The sequence below is a fragment of the Octopus bimaculoides genome, chromosome 1 (genome assembly GCF_046866305.1).
Source record: "Octopus bimaculoides isolate indiv1 chromosome 1, ASM4686630v1, whole genome shotgun sequence".
NCBI classification, from domain to species: domain Eukaryota; kingdom Metazoa; phylum Mollusca; class Cephalopoda; order Octopoda; family Octopodidae; genus Octopus; species Octopus bimaculoides.
In genome coordinates, this window is record NC_142928.1 from 53,479,893 (window position 1) to 53,491,681 (window position 11,789).

At 35.5% G+C, this 11,789-nt stretch overlaps 1 protein-coding gene across 14 annotated transcripts in view; it reads left to right on the forward strand.

Moving 5' to 3' along the window:
* Positions 1–11,789, forward strand: part of LOC106870398 (beta-hexosaminidase subunit beta) — a 132,090-nt gene that overhangs the window by 24,460 nt on the left and 95,841 nt on the right. For 4 of the 14 annotated variants that reach the window (XM_089360870.1, XM_052966620.2, XM_052966623.2 and 1 more), the window contains exon 1: positions 7,541–8,081. The exons of 1 other annotated variant lie outside the window; for it this stretch is intronic. The gene's annotated coding sequence lies outside the window, so the exon portion shown is untranslated. Of the gene's footprint in view, positions 1–6,839; positions 6,945–7,540; positions 8,118–8,268; positions 8,551–8,865; positions 9,165–9,189; positions 9,327–11,789 lie in introns of those variants that run through there. 9 more of the 14 variants (XM_089360814.1, XM_089360754.1, XM_052966619.2 and 6 more) reach the window with 9 other exon arrangements.

An 11,789-nucleotide genomic window follows, 5' to 3' on the forward strand; every position in this document is an offset into this window, starting at 1 on the left:
CAAATATACAGTGATGACCTTGACTTTCATTTCTCTGTGCATGATATTGTCCAACTCCAGGATCCCAAGGCATTTGTACCCATTATCATCCAGGTCTTCCATTCTCCCTCCATTTGGCAATTTTGTGCCCCTATAATCTGCTTTTTCCCCCTATTTTAAAGTGAGCACTGAACACTTTGAAATACCGAATTCCATTGCATCCTCTGAAATTGCTGGCCTTGCACCAAAATTTGAAATCATTATTGTTATTGTTGTTATTCATGGTGTATAAAACTAATTTAATAAGTATGACAACATAGTTTTGCTGCTTTCTTTGCAGCACATCTGCACAGTCTCAATAAGCCTCTCCATTTCAGGCTCTGTTTTTGCAAACAGTTTTAAATCATCCATGAAGAGAAGGTGGTTGAGACATAGCCCATTCTTTCTCAGCTCATAGTGCATGTCGACTTTGCATAGGAGTACAGAAAGTGGGATCAAGGCTACAACAAATAACAAAGGTGAACAAGAGTTTCCCTGGAAGATACCTCTTTTGATTGTTACCTTGGCTAAGTGCTGGTTGTTACAGAAAAGACATGTTTTTCAACTAAGCATGCTGTTCTTAATCAGTGCACACATGTTCTCAGCAATTCCACACATATCGAGTGTTTCCAAAATCCAAAAATACAGCAACATGTAAGCCTTTTCAAAGTCTATCCATGAATGTGGCAACATGTCGAAGCCTTTTTATAGTCTATATTATTATTATTATTATTATTATTATTATTATTATTATTATTATTATTATTATTATTACTATTATTATTATTATCATCATTATTATTATAGAATCATTAGAACACTGGGCAAAATACTTAGGGGCATTTCATCCGTCTTTATGTTCAGAGTTCAAATTCTGTTATGGTCGACTTTACTTTTCATCCTTTTAGGGTCAATAAAATAAGTAACAGTTGAGCACTGGGGCTGATGTAATTGACTATGCCCTTCCCCTGAAATTGCTGGCCTTGCACCAAAATTTGAAATCATTATTGTTATTGTTGTTATTCATGGTGTATAAAACTAATTTAATAAGTATGACAAAATAGTTTTGCTGCTTTCTTTGTAATTTATAAAATTCAAATTATCTTTTCAGTTGACATCATTATAAGAAAGGTACTTTCTACAGAATGGAATCAGATGCCAAATGTCTGTTGTTTCCTAATTATGGCTTATTGCTAGGCTTCAAAAGCATTACAGAACAGTAGAAGAGTAATTATTATAAGAAGTGTCATGTCACTAAACACTAGTTCTTTGGTTTGGTTGATGCCACATTCCCAGCAGTAAAATTCAATTCCCTCCAGGCATTCTTTTAACTGTAGAATTAAACAAAAAATTTTTCCTAGCAGAATATGAAGAAGATATTGTAAAGAAGAGTGTCAAAACTTTTCAACTAGCCAATTAGAAGAGGAAGAGAGCTGCTGTTGATAGCAGAACAAAAAAAAAAAAGAAAAGAAAGAAAGAAAGAAAGAAAAGAAAAAGACATAAAGAATCAAACACCCTGTATAAAAAGAGTACTCAAACTGAAGTTTTACTTTTTCATTTATTATTAGCTTCTATGAGAGTTGTGGGTTGGCAGTATCATTAGAGCACTGGACAATATGCCTTACAGTTTTTGTTCAGGTTCTCTATGTTCTGAGTTCAAATCCTCTTGAGGTCAACTTTTATCTTTCATCCCTCTAGAGTCAATAAAATAAAATACAAGCAGATTGACTAAACTGACTAATTCTCTTCACCTATTAACAGCTAAATTAGTGATTATTAGTTCTTATGTAATTAACCTTGTAAACAATAATTTACTGGGATTCCTCATACATAAAAGTAATGTGACCTTAATCCATAAAGTTGTTAATTTATTTCACATCACATATGAAGAAACAAATAGTCTGTGCCTTTACTTCATGAGATTCAGTTTACCAAATTTCTCTTCTTTTCCCTCAGTCTGTAGGATTAGTAAATATAGGATTGTCCTTTCTTTGCAATATTCAAACATGTAAACATTTTGATAATTTTAGATATATTTTAATATTATTTATTTGATTGTCATTTCATAATTGAAAGTATGTTCTTACTGCATATTTCTATAGTCATCAAACTGATTTAATATATCACACCAAAAATAAATTTTGGATTGTCAACACTAGTTCTTTGGCTTGGTTGATGCATCCAATGAAAGTATACCTTAGTTACTGTATGAGGTTTGATCAATAAATATCCAGACTGTTGCCATAGTAATGAAGCTAAAGCACACAGAGAAAAACGGCTTGGCAAAACTTGACCATGAACTCTGCTGTGCATGCACACTAAGTTTTAAAGCTCTAGCTCACTTTTGCTGTTTACAGCAGTTCTTGGTGACCATCGCATTGACCATGACAGTAAAAGTTATCATGGCAATACCTGCTCAGAGGCCTACACAAAATTGCAGAAAGTGTACGGAGAGGAGTGTATGAGCCGCACACAAGTGTACGAGTGTTTCAGACATTTCCAAGATGGCCAAAAAAATGTTGATATTGATGAATGTTCTGGGAGACCTGCAACCAGTAGAACTGAGAAAAACATTGCAGATGTACATGTGGCTCTGAGGGTAAATCATCAAATGACCATCCATGATTCATCAGAGGATGTGCAGATTAGTTACAGTTCAGTTCAGTCCATTATCACTGAGGATTTGGGTATGAGATGCGTGTTTGCCAAGTTCGTACCAAAACTGCTTTCAGCTGTCCAAAAAGACACCCGGGTTCAGTTGTACAAGATCTCCTTGATTGTGTTGAGAATGATGAAAACTTTTTGAAAACTTTGCATAGGACTCTGAGCAGGTTTCACCAAGCTTTTAGCAAAATATGATGCAGATTCTCTGCTCAACTTTCTCTGTCATGGTCAATGCGATGATCACACGCTACACATCTTCCTTCAAAGCACTGTTGTAAACGGTAGAAGTAAGCTAGACAATTAAAACTTAGTGTGAATACACAACAGAGTTCAAGGTCAATCTATACCAAACAGCTTCACTCTCTGTGCTTTAGCTTCGTTACTATGGCAACAGTCCGGATACTTATTGATCAGACTATGTAGAAACAGAAATAAAGTTAACAAGAAACAAACATAAAACTTTGTCTTTTCAAATAAATAAGCTATGTGATAAATACGGACATACTAGGACACGTCTATTCCATAGTTAAAGATGCATGGTGTACTTTTATGAGATGCAGTGGGTGGGAAGTAATGTACTAGATCAGCCATAAGCAAACTTTAGTCTACACAGGATTTCCAAAATGTCTCACCTTTTGAAAAATGACCTTGAATTTTTTTAATAGTGTGGCTTGCCTGATGATGAACCATGTCTCATGTGGCTTGCTTCTTGAAAAAGGCTGCCCATGACTGTACTAGATATTAGACCACAAGATTATGAATTCACATTTTACTTCAAATATTGTTTTAGAATGCAAAGCATATTATTCTATTAGATTCTGACTGTCTTCCTTCATGGTTAAATAATTGCATGTAGGAAGGGTGACAGGTTATATAAACAATTATTTCACAGTTGTTTTCAATAATCTTTAAACCAAAAATGTTCTTAAGACAGGTTGCCCCTGGGAGCTCCTCTATGCTGATGACCTTGCTCTAATTGCTGAGTCACTATCAGAACTAGAGCAGAAGTTTCAGGTGTGGAAGCAAGGATTAGAATCGAAGGGCCTTAGAGTAAACCTAGCTAAAACCAAAGTCCTAATAAGTAGGAAGGTAGACAAACCACAAACCCCTTCAGGTAGATGGTCCTGCTCGATCTGTAGAAAAGGCGTAGGTAGAAACTCTATAAGATGTACCCAGTGTAAGCTATGGACACATAAGAGGTGCAGCAATATCAAAGGAAGGCTAACTAGCAAGATAGATTTTGTATGTGACAGATGCTCAGGAGCAATAAACACTGAAAATGTGCAGAGAACAACTTCTGCCACATTCCAGGGAGAAAAACTAGAAGTAGTTAATAGCTTCCGTTACCTAGGTGACCAAATTAGTAGCGGGGGGAGGGTGTGCTGAAAGTGTAGCTGCTAGAATAAGAATAGCCTGGGCAAAGTTCAGAGAGTTCTTACCTCTGCTGGTGACAAAGGGCCTCTCACTCAGAGTAAAAGGCAAACTGTATGACGCATGTGTACGAACAGCCATGCTACATGACAGTGAAACATGGGCCATGACTGCTGAGGACATGCGTAAACTTGTAAGGAATGAAGCCAGTATACTCCAATGGATGTGTAATATAAGTGTGCATACTCGACAGAGTATAAGTACCTTGAGAGAATAGTTGGACCTAAGAAGCATCAGTTGTGGTGTGCAAGAGAGACGATTGCGCTGGTATGGTCATGTAGCGAGAATGGATGAGGATAGCTGTGTGAAAAAGTGCCACACCCTAGCAGTTGAGGGTACCTGTGGAAGAGGTAGACCCAGGAAGACCTGGGATGAGGTGGTGAAGCACGACCTTCAAACATTAGGCCTCACTAAGGCAATGACTTGTGACCGAAACCTTTGGAAATATGCTGTGCATGAGAAGACCAGGCAAGACAAGTGAGACCATAATCCGTGGCCTTTACCAGGGGTGTAGCCAGCCCACTTATTCGTACCTTTCCTTCTTTGGACACAAAACCCTGCTTGCGAAGACCTGTTGAGGCAAGTGCAATTGAAATCGAAATTGAACCAAATTCGTTGACTGGCACCCATGCCAACCTTCCTTCATTGGACACTAAACACAGCTTGTGAAGACCTGTTGGGGCAAGTGAGATCGAAACTGATCCAAATTTGATGACTGGCACCCGTGCCAGTGGAGCACTAACAACACCATCTGAGTGGGATCACTGCCAGAACAGCGGTCTCGCTCCCGTGCCGGTGGCACGTTAAAAGCACCATTTGAGCGGGATCGTTTCCAGCTTCGCTTTACTGGCACTTGTGCCAGTGGCATGTGAACAAAACATTGCACTGCCTCCTGTGCAGGTGGCATGTAAAAAACACCATTTGAGCGTGGCCATTGCCAGTACTGCCGGACTGGCCCTCATTCTGGTGGCATGTAAAAAGCACCCACAACACTCTCGGAGTGGTTGGAATTAGGAAGGGCATCCAGCTGTAGAAACTGCCAGATCAGATTGGAGTCTGGTGTAGCCATCTGGTTCGCCAGTCCCCAGTCAAATTGTCCAACCCATGCTAGCATGGAAAGCGGACGTTAAATGATGATGATCATCATTTTTATATAGTTACTTCCTTAATGGTTAATCTGATACTGCACTTTTGACATATTTATGTGCTTAAAACACGTGCATGCAGTGATACAAATGATACAAGAAAAAAAGCATACAGGCATAAAAATATATTTCTTGCTCTTGTTTATATCCTTTCAATATTTAATGATGAGTTTTAACATACAGATTTTTACACATATATTTTTAAGGTTAGAATTAATAACTTTCTCTCACAAGCCATTTTTCATGGCTTCTTAAAGAAAATCTTGGATAACCTTCAAAATGTAATTAAACTTACAAATGGAAGTAGAACGTTTTGATAACTTTAGCAAGTTCATCTGAGGTGTAGAGACGTCTTGGAGAGATGTCAAAATTTAGAACAGCATGAAGATAGTCAAATTTGCAGCTGGAACTCACAGTAGGCTTGAAACAGTAATCATTATCATTGCTGTCGTCGTCGTCGTCATCATCATTTAACGTCCGTTTTCCATGCTAGCATGGATTGGACGGTTTGGCAGGAGCTGGCAAGGCCGTGGGGCCGCACCAGGCTCCATTGTCTGTTCTGACATGGTTTCTTCGACTGGCTGCCCTTCCTAACGTCAACCACTTCACAGTGTACTGGGTGCTTTTTTTTTTTTGTGGCACCATCATCAGCGCTTTTTTACGTGACATCAATATCAGCGCTTTTTTACGTGACATCAATATCAGTGCTTTTTACGTGGAGCCATCACTCGTGTTTTTTTTTTTAATAATTTATAAACAAACTTCTGCAAGGTAATTTATCTGTACACAATTCAATACATACATAAAATATATGTAGTCCTACTGTGAAAAATTGTTTTGGGCTGGAACCCAAGTTAACGAAAATACATGAATAAGGATTTGACTGTCATGATGTTGAGTCTTATTAGATTCTCATCAGATTCAGTATATTTGTCATGTGCTTTCTGAACTAGGCAATAAACACCTTATAAACAAACTGTTATCTACATAATACGGTGGTAATTAGACAAACATTAACTGAAATTAATTATGCCTTTCCTAACAGAAAATGACATAATATGTATTTATTATGTGAACATGTAAAGGAAACTGAAAATTGTGATAATGTTCTTCTCATTACAGACACTTATTAACTAGAGAAAAATAAAAAGGCCACATATCGAATGAGATATTCGAAAACAAAAAATGCTAAAAGATACTCCTCAGAATTAAAATCATGACAGGGATTTTCAAAATCCCTTTTTTGCGATAGATGGAGATTGCCTGAAGTAAATAAGGGAGAAGGAGAGAGAAGACAGCAGAAGGAACAACATAAAAATTTAAAAAAACATGAAAAGGGAGAGAGAGAACGAAGCAGAAAAGAACAAGAGAGAGGAGGAGAGAGAGCGAGAGGAAGATAGACGGGGAGAGTGAGAGAAAGAGGAAGGGACAGAGAGAGAGTGAGAGAGAAAGAAGAATATATATATAGAGACAACAAATATGGAGAGCTAGAGAACTGGAGGCTAAGGGAGAAAGAGAGAGGGAGTGAGAACAGAGACAGAAAGAAAGATAGCATATAGAAAGAGAAATAGAAGAAAATGTAGAGTGTGAAAATGTCTATATTTCAGTGGAGGTTAAACTCTCGAAAAATTAGAGAGAACAGATGAATGCTGGAAATAACATAAAGAATGTTACAAAATAAACATCGTAATATAAACGTTTAAATACAATTTTTATCTGAAATGATGTATAAAAAAACTAAAGATGCATTTAAGACTGCGGATCTTTCATCTCAGAGAGCAGGTTTATTAAAATTAGATTTTAGAAAAAATTATGCCATTTAATTTCTATGACCCAGGTCATGTTTTCATACATGGTTTAACGAGCAGTGCGAGACTGTCACCATCACCCACCCTCCTGCTTATCACCATCATTACCCCAATCGTCATCATCATCATCATCACAATGTTCGCTAAACCATTATTATCACCACTAGCTCCACCACCACCACCACCACAATCGTCATAATAATCATCATTATAATTGTCGTCATCGACCATCTCATCATCATTTTTTCGTTATTATTCTGCTTCATTTATGTTCTAGATTTTTATTAAAAAATTTCTTTTTGTATATATTCGGATTTATTTTTCATGCTAAATTTTTTAAGGGTACCAATGTCTCAGACGTAACTGTGTGGTAAAAATTATGATTGAATAAAAAAAAGAGAAGAAATACTGGTGATGATGCTGATGATAATGACGAAGACGACGACGAGGTGGATGAGGAGGAGACTGATGATTAAGAGTAAAGCAAATATGGTAGCTGCTGCTTCTGTTCGGCACTGCTGCTGCTAGAATCTCAATTATCTCAGCTAAAAGCTCGTTTCTCCTCTGTATTATGGCGACAAGTAGCAGCAGTCGATGACAGTAGAGCACTACCAGTAGTCAACATTGTTCTCACAGGGCCCCATCATCAGTTTGATGCTTTCTAAATCCACTTACATGACATATGCTACCTGCTTCACTATCTCGGATTAGTCGTATTACTTTGACACTTCAGCAAAACCGGGAATTCATAGAGACACATCCAGTGTTCACTGGTGTGTTATTTCCCTGACCTTTTATTTCACGATGTCTATTGTTCAGCCGCCAAGTTCATTTCACAAAGTTATGTAAACAACAGTATTATTTCTCTATATGAATCTATGACCAAGCCGATCTGTTGTATCATTTCATTTTCCGTGCATAATACAACAGCTGGCCAAACGTCTCCTCCACTGTACATAGTTACTCCTTGCTCCATCAACATCATGATGGAAACATAACACTATGATGATTAAAGGTAAGTGTTATTATTCTGGCTTTTCTCTTGCATCTCGTTATTTTTATTCGTATAATGGCATCACTCTGTAGTAAAATTTAGATGGAGTATCTTTTAGATATTCATTACATTTAATTGTCTGTTTAGCAACATAATTGTGTATGCATAAATTCGCACATATAAATAGCTAATATACATAATCTGCCTAAGGGTAAATAACGCAATTGATGTAAAGTGTCCACAAAGTGAGGGTCAATTCTACAATTATACATTTAAGTGAAAAGATCCCCCATTTTTTCAAAGAGTTTCTAGCTTCCATTGCACATCTCTTCATCTTTTACCACTGGTACCTAAATTCTGCTGAAATATACTGTCAGCTATATATTTCCTCAGGGTTTGCCTGTGCAGATGACGTTACTTACTTATCATCGAAGGCGATAGTGCAATAATAATGTCTTTATTGAAAAACAAAATCACTAAAATCTTTACAGTACGTATATATATATATTTTTTCTTTTCTAAGTGATTTGCATGTTGGCGATTGCATGATGATGCCACCATGCCTTTGTGTGCGTGTGTCTTTGGTTCTGTGTCTCTCAGTACCTGAATGTCGGTCTATGTGTGTGTGAATCTGAGTGATATCATATCAGTTCGATAGCTTACAGCACGTTGGTTTATTTAATTTTTTTAACACACACATGTATATATATTATCCGAATACGACTCGGATTTATGTTTTCTAAAAGACGATCATATATATATATATATATATGGTAAATATATATATATATATATATATATATATATATGTATATGGTAAATAAGAGATATGAGTGAGTGTTATGGACCAACCTACACATATACATAGAAAGTGACAGTGCAAACGAATTCTCATATTTTCAAAATGAACGGATTTAATTTGTCAATCGATTAACTAATTAATCAATTGTTAATTGCTTGAATGAAAGACATGCTAAAATGTCTAATAGACAAGGGAATAGCTGCTAGACATTTCTGAGACAGTTATATGTAATTCTGGCGCCTAGATTCGATGAAGGTGTCGAACTAGACATTAAATATTTTTAATCGCATGGATATTTGAAGGTAAGTTATCGCTATATCCCTGCCCACCCCGAACAAAGACAAACAAATGTATGTCTTAGATTCATCTACATTGACTCCATTTGATGTAGAATTTTAAGAATCTATTGTTGAAGGGAATTTAGTCGTACCTTATTTTGTTTGGAGACGGTGCCAGCTTACTCAGTGAGTTATGTTTTTCTGGTGCTTATTTCTTTTTAACCATTTTTTGAAATTGATTTTTTTTTATTGTGATTCGCACGATCTTTTAATCTTGATAATATTTAATGATATTTAACACAGGCACAAGGCAATATATTTTGCAGGATGAAATAGTTGATTAAATCGAAGTCTGTACTTGACGGATATTATTTTATTGAAGTTTCCAAACGAAGGTTTAAAACCATTACGATTGTATTAAACATTTATAGATCTAACGTCAGTGAATGTTTTTCTCTTTTTTTGTTTTGTCGGTGACAAACCAAATTATTTGGCTCCAATCAGTTTGATTGAGAATCAACGTAGATGAGTATTTTATTTAATAACCATAACAAAGCAACTGTTTTGGTGATCACTTCCTCAATATAATACATACATATGGGTTTGACTTGCGTAAATTATTTTATTTCAATATATTTTGGTACTTTTTTTTTTAATTAAGGTATACTCGCAGATCATATATGTTCACCTATATTGTCTCAGCATAATATTTATTTAATAATTCATTGAAGAGGAGAATATAATGAGGCTTTAATTCTGGTATTATTCGGCTTAAATAGGACTTTAACATCTTTCACTTGCCCCAATATCCCATTCCTCTCCAAAATTCTTAAGTTTTTTAGATTAGTTTCTGTTATATAGTTCTATATTTAAGAGATGAGGAATTATGTACATTATTTACAATTAACGGGTGTATGGGGTAGTGGTTAAGAGCGCGGGCTACTAACCCCAGGTTCCTAGTTCGATTCCAGGCAGTGACCTTAATAATAATAACATCGTAAAATACCTTAGGAACGAAGACCCAGGTTAGAAATTTCCCCAAACGTGGTGTATGTATATATATATATATATATATATATATATATATATATATATACATATATATATGTATGTATGTGTGTGTATATATGTATGTATGTGTGTGTATATATATATGTGTGTGTGTATATATATATATATATATATGTGTGTGTGTGTAATATCTATCTAGCTGATGAAAACCGTGTAAATTAGTATTTTTCATAGACTAATGTAATTAAGATCTGTCGTATTGTTATAAAAAAAATTCTTTCAATTAAATTTACACTGATTTTCTATAGAATGGTTTTATACAATTCCTTTGTCTTTTTGTTTTTTAATCTAGCATCTTTTAAAAGTACTTTATACTTTCAGTTTAGTACTTTGGTTACACAATTCATGCACTTTTCAAATAGATAATCAAATTCCGTCGGGATCGACTTTTGTCTCACTTTCTCTTTTTTTCATTCTTAAGAGTTTCATAAAAATAAAATAACAGTCAAATACTGGTTCATTTTAATCAACTGTCTCCTCGTCTTCAAAGCGTGTGGCCTTGTGCCTTTGTCAGAGATCCTTTATAAAAAACGAAATTTTACTCATATTAAGAAAGTTACAAATTGTGAGGGTATCTAGTATAGTTTACACGATTGCCATAGAAGGCCACCTTAATACTCACTGATGTAACATGTCGGTTACAGTATTGTAGTAAGCTGATAAATACTTTTTTTATGAGTATGTGCCGGATAAACTTGCGTTTAATCTATGTTCCCATTATTCTCTGAGGATAATTTTTGTATGTGCATTGATAATTAATTGCTAACTTAGAAAACGATGTGTCATTGTATGTCTCTCTCTCTCTCTCTCTCTCTCTCTCACACACACACACACACACACACACACACACACATATTCTCTCTCTAGACATATGATATTAATGTTATATATATATATATATATATATATATATATATATATATATATATATATAACGTTTATTTATATACATATATTTATTTATATGAATATAAGCACACACACATACACACACATGATAGTTGTCCAATAAATTTTCATGTGTCGAAGCTTCACCGTTTCATTCAGTCTTGTCCAATGATACAATAATTGTTAATTTACCGCTCTGCACTTGGATTATTTTTTCTAAGCATGAAATCATTCGGTAACATGAATTGGCTGTATTTAGACAAAATTTATATTGCATAAATAATAATCCATAATGTGTGTGTGTGTGTGTGGTATTTATATATACACTTATGATATACATGTGCATATATTTATATGCATGCATACAAACACATGGTTTCAGGTTCAATTCCCCTGCATGGCACATTGTATGTCTTCTACTATTGTCCTGGGCTGACCAAGGACTTGTAAGTTGATTTTGTGGATGGAAACTGAAAGAGTCATGTAGAGTATATGTATATATGTGTGTGTCTGCCGCCCTGCCCCACTACTGCTTCTGAAGTGGTGTTCGTTTCTTTACATCCCCATGACTTTCCACCCAAAAGGAAGGTTTCAAAAAAAATAAGTACTCGGTTTAGTCAGTTGTCCATTTAAACATTTCAAGTTAGTGCCCCAGCATGGCCCCAGTTCAGTAACTGAAACAAGTGAAAG